The sequence below is a fragment of the Oncorhynchus kisutch genome, linkage group LG1, assembly GCF_002021735.2.
Source record: "Oncorhynchus kisutch isolate 150728-3 linkage group LG1, Okis_V2, whole genome shotgun sequence".
Classification (NCBI taxonomy): Eukaryota; Metazoa; Chordata; class Actinopteri; order Salmoniformes; family Salmonidae; genus Oncorhynchus; species Oncorhynchus kisutch.
This window is the reverse complement of record NC_034174.2, coordinates 17,742,312-17,757,235: the sequence shown is the minus strand read 5'-3', so window position 1 is coordinate 17,757,235 and position 14,924 is coordinate 17,742,312. Positions and strand designations below refer to the sequence as shown.

General features: G+C 41.8%; 1 protein-coding gene across 12 annotated transcripts in view; it reads right to left on the bottom strand.

The window, feature by feature from the left end:
- The window catches only part of LOC109877466 (band 4.1-like protein 1), a 180,809-nt gene extending 170,481 nt beyond the window's left edge, over positions 1 to 10,328 (bottom strand). For 3 of the 12 annotated variants that reach the window (XM_031790881.1, XM_031790998.1, XM_031790811.1), the window contains exon 1: positions 10,041 to 10,327. The gene's annotated coding sequence lies outside the window, so the exon portion shown is untranslated. Of the gene's footprint in view, positions 1 to 10,040 lie in introns of all 12 variants that reach the window. The other 9 variants (XM_031790623.1, XM_031790662.1, XM_031790598.1 and 6 more) reach the window with 6 other exon arrangements.
- Positions 10,329 to 14,924: the final 4,596 nt, after the last annotated feature.

The window sequence follows — 14,924 nt, the reverse complement described above, 5'->3', positions numbered from 1 at the left end:
GGACTCAGGGGTAGACATAACATAGTTAATGTAAATCCGGGACACTCCAATTACTCCAACACTCCAACTGTTCCCCGGTAGGCCGTCATTGTAAATAAGAATTTGTTCTTAACTGACTTGCCTAGTTAAATAAAAGTTCAATTAAATAAAAATAAAAATTTGTATGATATGTTACACTTCATATGGTATGTATTCATTTGTGGATGTCCATCATCCATTTCGTATAATATGTTATGAATTGTAATTTATACATTTTGTTATGAATTGGAATTCCTACGATATGTTGTGAATTTGCAAAACGTAGGATATGTTATGAATTCCAATTTGTTGTGGCTAACATTAGCTAGGTAGGTGGCTAAAGCTAACATTAGCTAGGTGGCTAACATTAGCGAGGCTAGGGGTTAGGATTAGGAGTTAGGCTAAAGGGTTAAGGCTAAAGGGTTAAGGTTAGAGTTAGGGTTAGGGGAAAGGTTAGCTAATATGCTAAGTAGTTGCAAAGTAGCTAAAAAGTAATAAGTATTGGCAAAGTTGCTAATTAGCTCAAGTTGATGAGATTCGAACACGCAAAGTCCACCCATCCACCATGACCCACCAACCTACTTTAGTTAGTCTGTCTTGTCTAACCATACCAAATGTAACATATCATACTAATTTGAGTGTCCTGGATATACATTTACTATGTTACATCTATAGTATATAAGGCCAGGCTGCTGAAATTCCAGCAGCACAGACAGCTGTGCCTGAGAGAGGGATTTAACACAAACAAACTCCAAAAATAAGATGACGATTATAGGGATGGAGCAATAAAAGTATACTTAGTGCTGATGGCTGAAGAGCTAAGGATCTAATAGAGAACATGTGACAAACTCATCCCACGGAGAGCCAAGTGTCTGTGGGTCTTCGCACCACCCTTGTATTTGATTGATGAATTATGGTCACTAATTAGTAAGGAACTCACCTGGTTGTCTAGGTCTTAATTGAAAAACAAAAAACCTGCAGAAACTGCCCTCTGTGGAATTTGAGACCCCTGTAATAGAGATGTACTATCATAGCCTAGTTCCAGTTTTCAGAGCCAAACAAAAAGAGGATATATGGCAGTAGAGGCTGCTGAGTGGAGAACGGCTCATAATAAATGCTGGAACGGAGCGAATGGAATGGAATCAAACACATGGAAACCATGTGTTTGAAGTATTTGATACCTTTCCACTTATTCCGCTCCAGCCATTACCATGAGCCCCTCCTCCCCAATTAAGGTGCCACCAACCTCCTGTGGATAGCTGATTGAATCAAGAGATAAAAAAAAACTTGACTACATGTATTCGCAAGGCAGATAGTCATTTGATGAGGCTTTACTTGGTGAGGTGTTTTGGTACGCATTCTTCATATAACTGGCTCACAGGAAGGCAATTAAAACAAACAGTATTTCATAATATACTTGGTTTAATTAGCCAAGTTCGGAAAATTAAATGGCTACTTTGTTCTAAAGGTTGCAGCATTAATCCAATCCTGCATTGTTCAAATTCAAGGAGAGAAGACAACAGCTATCCAAATATCAACATGCCATTCAATCTAAAACGACAGGTTTTTTGTACAAAAACAACCACAAAACTTATACTTTGGACAACTACAAAAGCTGTCCAAAGTCAGCGCCTGCATAAAAATATGAATTCCAGTAGCAAACAGTTCACAACTGTCACAATCTGATTGCCGCAGTCAGATAGGATGCAACAGTAATGGAGAATTACAGCCCTATGGAGAGAACCATGGAGCTTCATGAAGAGGTCAAGAGGTCAATTGTCCACTGAACACAAAACCATAACAGTTTTTCCCCTATATTCATTTAGCAGTGGCGGGCTACCACTGCTAAATCATTGCCGCCACTCAAAAAAATATGATTTCAAATATTTTATTTATTTTGGAAGATAATTCTCAGGATGTTACAATGTTTTCACTGTAAACATAAATGACCAAAACCAGATATGAATTATGTAGAAAAGATAATTAAGTGATAATGCCAGAGAAGCCGGTGTTTGGAGGATATATTAGCATGGGTGTGTTATACAACAGGTTACCAAATTATGATTGACATATTTTCAGAAAATATGATATCTTTCTGAATTTATTTGTACTATTTCATTCATCCACGAGATATAGTCTGGACACAAATTTCATATTGCTCCCCAAGCCATCTGGTCGTTAGTTCTATTGGTTCGGTTGCCAGAGACACGACCCAGTCGTTAAGGCTTTTTGTTCTGCATCTATGGACACGTTCCCAGTTGTTTGATCTAAATGTTCCATTGCCATACTGGCTGACATCGTTCTTATCCCTTGCTTGCTAGCTTACAGTCATGTCAAACAGTGCAGCCAGAATAACAGCAAAGTAGCTGCATTTGAGTTTGTTTAAGCTGTTTTCTCTGGACATTTATTTGGATACATCCATAACAATGAGCTAATGATGCACGATTTCGCCTGGCATAGAAAATGTGCTCTCTCGTCAGGACACTGTTGTTAAGAGGAGCTAGCCAACACAATCACTGCAAACTGAAGCTGGAAAGACTGCAAACTAGCTGCATTTAGTTTTGTTTGAACTGTTTTCTATTGACATTTCTTTGTATAGATCCATAAAAATTATGACAGCTGATTCATTATTTTGACTGACTGAGAAAAGCTGTCTGTCTGTCTGTCTGTCTGTCTCATCCTGGCTCCCAACACGTTCATTACTATGGGACAGCTGGAGATCAAATTTCAATATTGAAACGATGTTCCAAATGTTGGAGAGTCAGCTGTTGAAAGCCAAATGCTAGAAATGGGAGATAATGTCGAGATGCTTTTTATAGTGGAGATGAAGTTTATAAATTGCCTGGCTGGGCTGATGAGATAGTGGATTGCCCATTGAGATGGAACAGAGTAAACAGGCATTTCAAAGTCATAGCTTTAGCCAGTGGTAACTTGTAGAATAGACATCGGATGGAATGCGATTTTAACCAATCAGCATTCAGGATTAGACCCACCCGTTGTATAATAGAGCTACAGTATGTACACCTTCCAATATTGAGCTGCACACCCCCCTAATTTTTACCCTCAGAACAGCCTCAATATCCTCTCCTCTACCTATCCTCTGGCTATCATCTCCTCTACCTGTCCTTTGGTTATCCTCTCCTCTACCTATCCTCTGGTTATCCTCTCCTCTACCTGTCCTCTGGCTATCCTCTCCTGTACCTATCCTCTCCTCTACTTATCCTCTGGTTATCCTCTCCTAAACCTGTCATCTGGCTATCCTCTCCTCTACCTGTCCTCTGGCTATCCTCTCCTCTACCTATCCTCTGGTTATCCTCTCCTCTACCTATCCTCTGGCTATCCTCTCCTCTGGCTATCCTCTCCTCTACCTGTCCTCTGGTTATCTCTCCTCTACCTATCCTCTGGCTATCCTCTCCTCTGGTTATCCTCTCCTCTACCTGTCCTCTGGCTATCCTCTCCTCTACCTATCCTCTGGTTATCCTCTCCTCTACCTGTCCTCTGGCTATCATCTCCTCTAACTATCCTCTGGATATCCTCTCCTCTACCTGTCCTCTGGTTATCCTCTCCTCTACCTATCCTCTGGCTATCATCTCCTCGACCTATCCTCTGGCTATCCTCTCCTCTACCTATCCTCTGGCTATCATCTCCTCTACCTATCATCTGGCTATCATCTCCTCTACCTATCATCTGGCTATCATCTCCTCTACCTATCCTCTGGCTATCCTCTCCCCTACCTGTCCTCTGGCTATCCTCTCCTCTACCTATTCTCTGGTTATCCTCTCCTCTACCTGTCCTCTGGCTATCCTCTCCTCTACCTGTCCTCTGGCTATCCTCTCCTCTACCTCTCCTCTGGTTATCCTCTCCTCTACCTATGCTCTGACTATCTTCTCCTCTACCTATCCTCTGACTATCCTCTCCTCGGGCTATCCTCTCATCTACCTGTCCTCTGGCTATCATGTCCTCAACCTATCCTCTGGCTATCCCCCCCTCTACCTATCATCTGGTTATCCTCCCCTAAACCTGTCCTCTGGCTATCATCTCCTATACCTATCCTCTCGCTATCATCTCCTCTACCTCTCCTCTGGTTATCCTCTCCTCTACCTATCCTCTGACTATCTTCTCCTCTACCTATCCTCTGACTATCCTCTCCTCGGGCTATCCTCTCATCTACCTGTCCTCTGGCTATCATGTCCTCAACCTATCCTCTGGCTATCCCCCCCTCTACCTATCATCTGGTTATCCTCCCCTAAACCTGTCCTCTGGCTATCATCTCCTATACCTATCCTCTCGCTATCATCTCCTCTACCTATCATCTGGTTATCATCTCCTCTACCTATCCTCTGGCTATCCTCTTCCCTACCTGTCCTCTGTTTATCCTCTCCTCTACCTATCCCCTGGTTATCCTCTCTTCTACCTATCCTCTGGTTAGCCTCTCCTAAACCTGTCCTCTGGCTATCATCTCCTCTACCTATCCTCTGGCTATCCTCTCCTCTACCTATCCTCTGGTTATCCTCTCCTAAACCTATCCTCTGGTTATCCTCTCCCAAACCTATCCTCTGGCTATCTTCTCTTCTACCTGTCCTCTGGCTATCCTCTCCTCTACCTATCCTCTGGTTATCCTCTCCTAAACATATCCTCTGGCTATCTTCTCCTCTACCTGTCCTCTGGCTATCCTCTCCTCTACCTATCCTCTGGTTATCCTCTCCTAAACCTATCATCTGGTTATCCTCTCCTCCACCTATCCTCTGGCTATCCTCTCCTCTACCTATTCTCTGGCTATCCTCTCCTCTACCTATCCTCTGGCTATCCTCTCCTCTACCTATCCTCTGACTATCCTCTCCTCTACCTATCCTCTGACTATCCTCTCCTCTACCTATCCTCTGACTATCCTCTCCTCTACCTATCCTCTGACTATCCTCTCCTCTACCTATCCTCTGACTATCCTCTCCTCTACCTATCCTCTGGCTATCCTCTCCTCTACATGTCCTCTGGCTATCCTCTCCTCTACCTATCGTCTGGCTATCCTCTCCTCTACCTATCCTCTGACTATCCTCTCCTCTACCTATCCTATCCTCTCCTCTACCTATCCTCTGACTATCCTCTCCTCTACCTATCCTCTGACTATCCTCTCCTCTACCTATCCTCTGGCTATCCTCTCCTCTACCTATCCTCTGGCTATCCTCTCCTCTACCTATCCTCTGGCTATCCTCTCCTCTACCTATCCTCTGGTTATCCTCTCCTCTACCTATCATCTGGCTATCCTCTCCTCTACCTATCCTCTGACTATCCTCTCCTCTACCTATCCTCTTTTGTCTTGCCCATTCAACCTCTGAATGGCACACATTCATAATCCATTTCTCAATTGTCTCAAGGCTTAAAAATCCTTCTTTAACCTGTCTCCTCCCCTTCATCTACAATGATTGAAGTGGATTTAACAAGTGACATCAATAAGGGATCATAGCTTTGACCTGGATTCACCTGGTCAGCAATGTTTCCTCTAAGCTGTGGATGTGCGCTTAGTGAAGAAGAAATATCAGCTTGCCCAGAGAAGCACAAGATTGAACTTAATTGAACTTTCTAGAGTTTTCCCCACAACGTTTCCCTTTATGGTGGGAATTGCGATGAAATCAATGCAATATTAACCACTTTCAATGCAACATGCCGAAACAAAACAAACTATGCAAGACTTAACATTTTATCTTTATTTAACTAGGCAAGTCAGTTAAGAAGAAATTCTTATTTTCAATGACAGCCTAGGAACAGGGGGTTAACTGTCTTGTTCAGAACTACAGATTTTTACCTTGTCAGCTCAGGGATTCGATCTTGCAACCTTTCGGCTCTCACCACTAGGCTACCTGCCATCTACCTGCTGCTCCAGTATGCAAAACTAACCAAGAGATTTTGTTGTAGGCATGACTCAGGCACATACAGACATGACTCAGGCACATATTCTACACAGACCTAATTTGTCTGATTCTCTGTAATAATGGTATGAGAATAATTAGGTATTTTATTTTCTAAAGCGGTTTCTTGCATCAAACAACAAAACAACATTTCACTCACTCACCTCCTTATCTGAAGGACAAGTGAATAAACAGGTTAATGTCAAGCCCTGCATGTTTTTTTTTCAAGTCTCATGGAATATTGGCTTCCTTTGAACACCACACACTGGCATTTTCTCCATTATTTTTGATGGTAGGCCAGCTCTAGTAGGCCTACATGATGATCAAATAGCCACAGTAGCCTACTTGACCACTGTTAAAACAAACTTAAAGCGGGTACAGTTTGCAGTCAGCAGAACTGAAATTTGCTCAGTGATTTAAAAAATGAGAGGGAACATTGCTGGTCTGTCTATGTCATGGAAAGAGCAGGTGTTCTTCTGTTTTGAATACTCATCTTTGAGAACTAACAATCACCAAAATAAAAACAGACTAGTCAAAGAATATCAAAAAGTTTAAAAATGTCTTGACATTGGGCCCCCACTGATTTTATTATAATGTTTGAGTCACTCAGATAACATAAGAGCAAAAACCATGGCAAAAAAATATGAATTGCAGTAAACTAGCTTTAAAACTGTAAAATTGTACCTGTGCCACAATGGCAAAATGTGTAGAATTGCAGAAAGATCTTTCAAATAGCAAAATGTTGTCTCTGCGGCCAAGAGGGCCTTTAAAAATGTTGATTGGACACCGTAGCGTTAGCCGCGCACACTACTACCCCCCCCCCCCCCCCCCCCCCCCCCCCCCCACCCCCCCACACACACACACACACACACACCCGCCACCCACCCCCCACACTAACTTTGCCACAGCTGCTGAAAAAAATCCTGGGGAAAACAGTGCACAACCAGATCACTGAACCTGACCAATGAGCATTGTTTGTGTTGGTTAAAAACACTGAAGAGTTGTTCACCTTTTACAAGAACGCCAACTGTGACATTATTATTGAAGCTTCTGATCTGAAACAGAACTTATGTATTTGAAAACAGAAGGGGCTCAGAAGCAGAGGTGCAACTTTAACTTGGGACGGGGGGGACATGTCCCCCCACATTCTGAAATTGCATTTTTGTCCCCCCCAGTTTCATCATTGGAATGTGATGCAAAACGAGGTAACAGTGTGCTTTAGGACCATGTGCAGTCCTAAAGCCTCTAGGCAGTCGGGTAGGCTGTTTGGAGTATTTATATTTGTAAAAAGACAAATATTTGTTTTGCCCCTCCTCACTTCTTAATAAACCAAAGTTGCTCCCCTGCTCAGAAGCATCATGGTGAGAGGTGAGACCACTTCCATACATGGACCTGCCTGAGCATGTGGCGTAACAGTCTTCTGAATGTTTATTTCATTTAACTTCTACCAGATGCTTATTGTACTCCCTCACAGTGTGCTGTTTGTAGGAATACTTTTTTGGTGTGATTATCTGGATATATATATATATATATAAATAATAATAACAATCAGTGATTAGTTATTGGTGATGTCAGTCACTCAATATTATGTCCACAGGTCATAGAAATGCCTTTCAGAAACGTTAAACACATGTAACGGGAAGACTCGGCTTGGGAATGCCTGACTGAACATACCCCTGAAGGTGTTTGTGTGTTTCTGAGAGGGTGTGATGTGGGACCATGTGTGCCATTTGGATCAGTGTCTTAGCGCGTTATGCATACAGCCACGTGTCTGTTTATGACTGTCTGTGTGTGTATGTGTGTGCTTGTGTGCGTGTGTGTGTGTGCATAAGCATCAATCAATCTGAGTGTGGGTGCACTGTGTGAGATGGGAGTGTCTGGGGAGAATCAGGCAAGTGGACTAGGGTAAATAAGTGGACGGGGGTAAATAAAATAATAAATACAGGGGCTATCAAACACTGGGATCAATCACGCACCCCTCTGATCCAGAGTCATGGGATTCAGTCATGGGAAAACCCAAGCCTACTTGATGGTAATAGTGCTGACTGTTGCCCTTAGTGGCCGGATTTGAAGGCATTTCCCGACATCCTCAGGACATGGATAGATATCCAATTTCGTCCCTCTTGAGTGATCTGCCTGATGGGATAGCTGCACTATATAATGACAGGGCTGAATTAAACAGAAACAGAGCACTATACAGCATCTTCCTTGAGGTAAACATGAAGGTGAGTGAGAGGGTTGATGGTCAGTAAGAGTGTGTGTGGTTCAAGCCATCGGTCCACCCTGGTATGCAGGCTTAACGTAGGGATGCATAGTGCAGAGGTAAGCCACATTACTGGACAGGGATTTTAATGCCTGATGAAACTTATGATAAAGATGAAAGCACTTTGTGAGCAATAGTATGCCAGTATATCTGGCAATATATTCAACATAAGTGCTCAAGGATGACTGTCATCATGGATCTGAATTCACTCTCATCCATGGGCAAAAAAGCGAGATGCCACCCACCTGAGTGGTCATATAACAGAATAAAACATAATAAAACATAATAGAATAGAATAGGATATAATAGAATATTATAGAATATAATTTAATACATGTGCTCTCTTCTGTCCACTGCATGGCCTCTATCCCCAGGAGGCTAACACTCAGCCTAAGGCTAAACAGGCTCCAGGCATAAGCAACATATGCGGTCGCTTTGGGCCCCTGGCCGCTAGGGGAACTCGGATCCAATTATTTTTTTGTTGTGCGTCTGCAGTTTTTCTCTTGTTTTGTCAGTCACTGACAGTCACTCAATTCGCCATGGCAGCTAACAATTTTTAGATTGGTAAATTATCTAGCCAGTTATCTAAAATTGTAGTAATCATGGCTGTATACCTAACCGGCACACAGGGCATGTGGCCACGGGCCCCCCATTGATTTTGTTAGTCACTCTCACTCAGATATAATTAACATGTCATAAGTCATGGCAAAATGTGTAGAATGCAGGAAATTAGCTTTAAAACATTTCTCTCTGTCCCATGGTGAAATTAATACAATTGCATAACAATCACTAAATGTTCTCTCAGCCCCAAGGCTAGAGCTGGCCCTGACTTCACTATGCCACACTGGGACACTGTAATACTAACACCAAATATGATCTTATTGGTTTTATTTCTTGTGTGTTTTTGTTCTACCTTATGTTATTTTTTGTGCTACATTTATATTGATTACTGCATTGTTGGGTTTGGAGCTTGCAAGAAAGATTTCACTGTACTTCTGCATGTGACATTGAAACTTGAAACTTGATCCACACTGGGACACTGTGATACTGATATAGATATTGCTGTGTATGATCATCAACTTTTTATTCTCATTACTGGGAACGCCTATTACATCTAATTGACTTCTTCTTCATTATTTGTGTTTGTCTACTAGCTTTATATGACAACATGGCTATATGACTATCGTGGAGAATAAGCTACGTTTGTTATTAAAGCTGTCAGTTGGGGCGAGGGCTGAGCAGAGGATGTGAGGGAAATAGCCGCGTCATTGACGCTACAAGTTGTGCCTCTGGAGCCCTAGAACCAATGACTGTATGCCTAGAACGCACCATGGAAATGGAGTATTCATTTATTTCGTATCACCTCATGCCACACACACATCGCCTTCACACAATGTCCCGACGACATGGGATATTATGAAAGGCCATGGGCGTGTTCCACCGTAAAGATCCCGAATCAAATGTGCTCTGTCCTTTTTGGGAGCGCAAATGCAGTCGTATGGAATGGAATTATTGCAGAATAGCCCAGCAATGGCATGTTCTCCCTTGCGAAATATTACATTGTGCTAGGCATTTCGCTCCAGCGTGCTTTTTACATAGTAACGTCACATCAAGAGGAAAAACATAATATAACGGAATCCAGCATAGTTTACGAATGGCCTTTTAAAACATGTTATAATAAAACAATCAGGGATACATACATGTTTTACAGCCATGTGCAATAATTTGTTCGGAAGTAAGGAGAGATTGTAGCCTAATAAAAAAAACAATTCCCTATGATGAGATGGAAGCACCGCAAATATAAAATGTATTAATACAATGCAACATGTAATACAATGCTAAATGTTGCCACCTACCTTCAGGTCAAACACACATCCAGGTGTGGACTGTTGACGTTGTGCACCGCGGGCAAATCAATCCAATACTGCCTCTGCCCCGTCCTTATTCCCTGCTTTGAGGGAACAGCAGTATATGACGGAGTCAAGAGCTTCGAGCGAGTATGAGGAAGAGAAGGAGAGCGAAAGAGAGAGGAACGAAGGCTGGGAGTAAAGGAGAAAACGCGCAAGTCTCCGGATGTCAGCGAACAGCGCTTGCTTGCTTTTACTCCAAGCAGAGAACGGCCTTCAATTCACGTTACCTAACAACGATTTTGGCACTGCAATGGCTTTGATTTAATCATTGGCACAAAACAAACGCCTATCGAGGTACAATATGCAATGGAACAGTCTCTTTTCGAGTTCAGAAGATAATAATAAGCTCAGTGAAGTGGTCCATCACATCAAGACAGGGCCTTAAAAATGTACTTATTAATTGCTTAAATGTGACATAATCACCATTTATGTATAAACTATGGCAGGACAATTGAGATAACATGCATTTATTGTCCTTCTTCTTGGTTAAAAATAACACTATACTGGTCCAATTGATAAAAAGGAAAATATGGTGTTCTGTATTAAAGCAGCCATGTGTAACTTTTTGAGCTACCCAAACAAATTCACATAGAAAAAGGATTTATAGATCTGTCGTTTTCATTGAAAGCAAGTCTAATAAGCGGTAGATATGTTCTACATGTACTATTTCTATGCTCACATTCTTATTTTTTTTTGTATCTTTTACTTTTGGTTTTGTACACCGGCTTCTAACAGCTGAAAATACAATATTTTGGGTTATGGAAAATATATTTAGATGGTACAATGATTCTCTACACTATACTTGCTTGTTTTGTTCCATAAACTGAAATTGTGCTATTAGAACTATTAGAATGTCTGCAACCAGGCAAAGCAGGATACATTTCAGCATAGTGCACCTTTAAGTCAGTCTATTGAAATAAACTGTTTTATGCCATGCATGATGTTCTCAGGTTTCAGTAAAGATAAAAACAGAGCAGACAGTAGACCTGTCATAGCCTACTCACTGGTTTAGATCATTCCATACTATCCCCTCTTTCTCTTAGCTGTAGATAGGCCTAATGTAAAGAATGATTTGCTGCCTTCTTTGCCTTCTCACTGATCTATGCTTCAAACTCCCCATGCCCAGCAGACAGTAATAAGCATGCATCACTGAGTATGTTTACCTTCAAAAAGTACCAGTATCACTGTGGAAAAGTACAGCACCTGTCCAATCCGTGTGGCTGCGAGGGAGTGTGGTTACATTTGCAGTCAGCAATGTTGTGTCTTTGGCTATGCCGGATTAAATGATATGACATGCCATTCTATGAAATCATTTCTCCGTAATTAATATTACCTGATTGACCTAATCATGTAAATGTAATTAACTAGAGAGTCGGGCACCACAAAATAATATTTATAGATCTGTTATCTTCCGAATAAACTCTTAAAGACCTAGTAATATTTTACATCAATAGCAGTCAATATTAATCGTCATCTTAATTCAGTCTCATCTGAAAGTTGTAAATTCTTGGTTATCTGCACGAACCCTGGCTAACAAGTTGAATCAGCAATGCAAAATTGGTTTTAATTACTTATTTACTAAATACCTAACTAATCACACAGAATTACACATACACATAATTAAATCATAACTTTATTACAAATTATATCATAAAGGGAAACGTCCCTGGCGGGCGGAACAGATATGACAGCTTGTTACACAAAAGAAAAGGGGCTGGGTTTGAGTGAATGAGCGGGAAGACTGAGGAACAAAGGGCGAAGCTGTGCTATCGTATCTTATGCATTCTAAATTACCGCCCATTTGGAACAGGAAAATGCAATAAATATTTACTCTGAGCTGCGCTTCAGTAGGTTGGTGGTAGATGGAAGGCCGTGTTGTCCAACCCGAGTCCTTTGTCCTTTGAAGAATGTCTCTGGTTGTCAATTGGTTACATTGTAGTAACGTCGTTGTGTGATTGACGGGATACTCTGTTCCTTCCTAACCCTCGTTTGCAGCGGCTGTTGCTTACTCAACGGCTAGGAGGTATCACTTCTGTAGTGAATAAGAGTTCAAAGTTCATACCATTCGCAATCAAAGCTCACGCTGATGTTGGCTTCGTTCTGTAGTTATTATCTGAACCATTCTGACATCGGACCATCGTCCTCACGTCCTCGGAACAGGAGGTTATATTGTCGTCAAGGGCTTATATAGGAAGGGAGAGGAGGGCGTGTTTGAAAGGTTTTATAGCCCATGTCTCTTCACAGGGGTGGGCCACTGATTGAGCAGAGCCCTATCTTATGAAAACCCAAATCTCACATTTTAGAAGCTAAAATCACATCTCATCCGATCACGAATAATTTCATATTAAAACATTTAAATTGAACAACAATTCCATGTGAATCTGATAACTCTGATGTGTGAACTTTCCACTGTAGAGTTTATGTCATCTTATCATTGATGAGAATGTCTCAGATGACAACCGAACTGACATCATATTCATTCATTAAGTACCACCGCATATGTTCAATTGGTCGTATTATCAGAATATAGTTTATTTCCCCCCACCTTCTGATGTTCCCAGAATATCTATGTTAACCAAAGAGTTTTGCAAATGTAACATCAGTAGGGTAGAGAGAGGAAAAATGGGGAAAGAGGTATTTATGACTGTCATAAACCTATCCCCAGGCCAACGTCATGACAGCAGCAAGATGATGAAATCACTAGCTGTATACCACTGCACATGTGTCAATACTGTATGTTATGCATGCAGTCAGTGAGAGTCCTGTCACTCTCAATACAGATGTAGGATCTTCATTTGACCTGTTTCTCACAGCAGAAATATAATGGTGCAGCAACAGGAAATGTGAATTATAGTGTGGATTTTTTAGGGGTTGTTAGAGCAAAGTTTGACATTTTAAATCAAATCAAATCAAATTTTATTTGTCAAATACATGTGGTTAGCAGATGTTAATGCGAGTGTAGCAAAATGTTTGTGCTTCTAGTTCCGACAGTGCAGTAATATCTAAAAAGTAATCTAACAACATGGCGCCGGAGAGTGGCGCCGGAGAGTAGGGCTGCCATCTTATCGGCTCTCCAACATTCATGTTATTAAAAAAAAAAAAGATTTTGTTTTTTCATGTTGTTCGTAACTTGTTTTGTACACAATATTGATGCTACCGACTCTTATGACCGAAAAGCGCTTCTGGACATCAGAATTGGGATATAAGTCGGCCGCGAGAAATATACTGCAGACACCCGACCAGGCCCCGATCCCTGTGATTCGCTGGAGAAGGAAACAGAGATTTCGAGGCAAAAGATCCGGGTGCCTCGCGAGGATCAGGCGGCGAGTGGCTAATCTGCCCTTGCCTTCCATTCTGCTAGCTAACATTCAATCGCTGGAAAATAAATGAGACAAACTGAAAGCACATATATCCTACCAACGGGACATTAAAAACTGCAATATCTTATGTTTCACCGAGTTGTGGCTGAACAATGACATTAAGAACATACAGCTGGCGGGTTATACACTCTATCGTCAAGACAGAACAGCAGCCTCTGGTAAGACACGGGGCTGGGGCCAATGCATTTGTGTCAACAACAGCTGGTGAACGATATCTAAGGAAGTCTCAAAGTTTTGCTCGCCTGAGGTGGGGTAACTCATGATAAGCTGTAGACCACACTATCTACCTAGAGAGTTTTCAACAGTATTTTTCATAGCTGTCTACATACCACCACAGAGCGAAGTTGGCACTAAAACCGCGCTCAACGAGCTGTATTCCGCTATAAGCAAACAGGAAAATGCTCACCCAGAGGTGGCGTTCCTGGTGGCTGGTGACTTTAATGCAGGGAAATTTAAATAATTTTTACATAATTTCCAACAGCATGTTCAATGTGCAACCAGAGCGTACAAAGCTCTCCCTTGCCCTTCATTTGGCAAATCTGACCATGACTCCATCCTCATGGCCCACATCAACCTCATCAACCCCATTATCCCAGAAACCGGGTGCTGTAGGTGTCTTGGAGGGCAGGTATTTTGCCCCCATACATGAGTTGTGCAGACCGCACCACCCTTTGGAGAGCCTTGCGGTTGAGGGACGTGCAGTTGAAGTACCAGACTGTGATACAGTGGAAATTAAACTTTATAAGCCTTTTTAAACATTGAATACACTACAGGTTTGCATTTCCTGCTGTGCAGTAAATTTCCTGCAACAACAGGGTGATCAAAGTAAGTTCTGGACCATCCATGTTTCAGATTAGCACTGTTCCTGTTGGACTATACAGGAGTATAAAGTCAGCACACAATCCCCATCCCGCCTAACTAACCTCTAGAGGGCAGTGATGAGACCCTATCTCCTGTGAAAGGTCCTGGGATTGAGTGGTGGATACAACATAAATCACGCGGTTCTAAAATTCTAAAACAAAGAAAAATTCAAGGACATGGCAGACCTCCCAAACAGAATTTGTCTGTTTTTCATCAGAGAATGGCGCTGTGGACATTTTTTAACATGACAAATCCCAATCCGCCTGCCATTGCATTTACATTTTAGTAATTTAGCAAGACACTCTTATCCAGAGTAATTTACAGTAGTGAATGCATACATTCCATGAAGCACTACCACACTAGGGTTAGTTTAAGGCTAGGGTTGGGATTTCTTCACTGTATCAGAACTATTGTCCAGGGTTTGGTAAGATGATGTGGTAGCAGCAATGTAGATCCAGCCCCTCTGCTGCTGCTAACCTCCGTGGAGGGCTTTTAGAATGCTGTTCAAAACCTTTGAAATCTTCTCATCCTTATTTTTCCTTCTTGTTGTTTTGATATTTGACCCAGCAAACAATGTATGCTGCAGCAG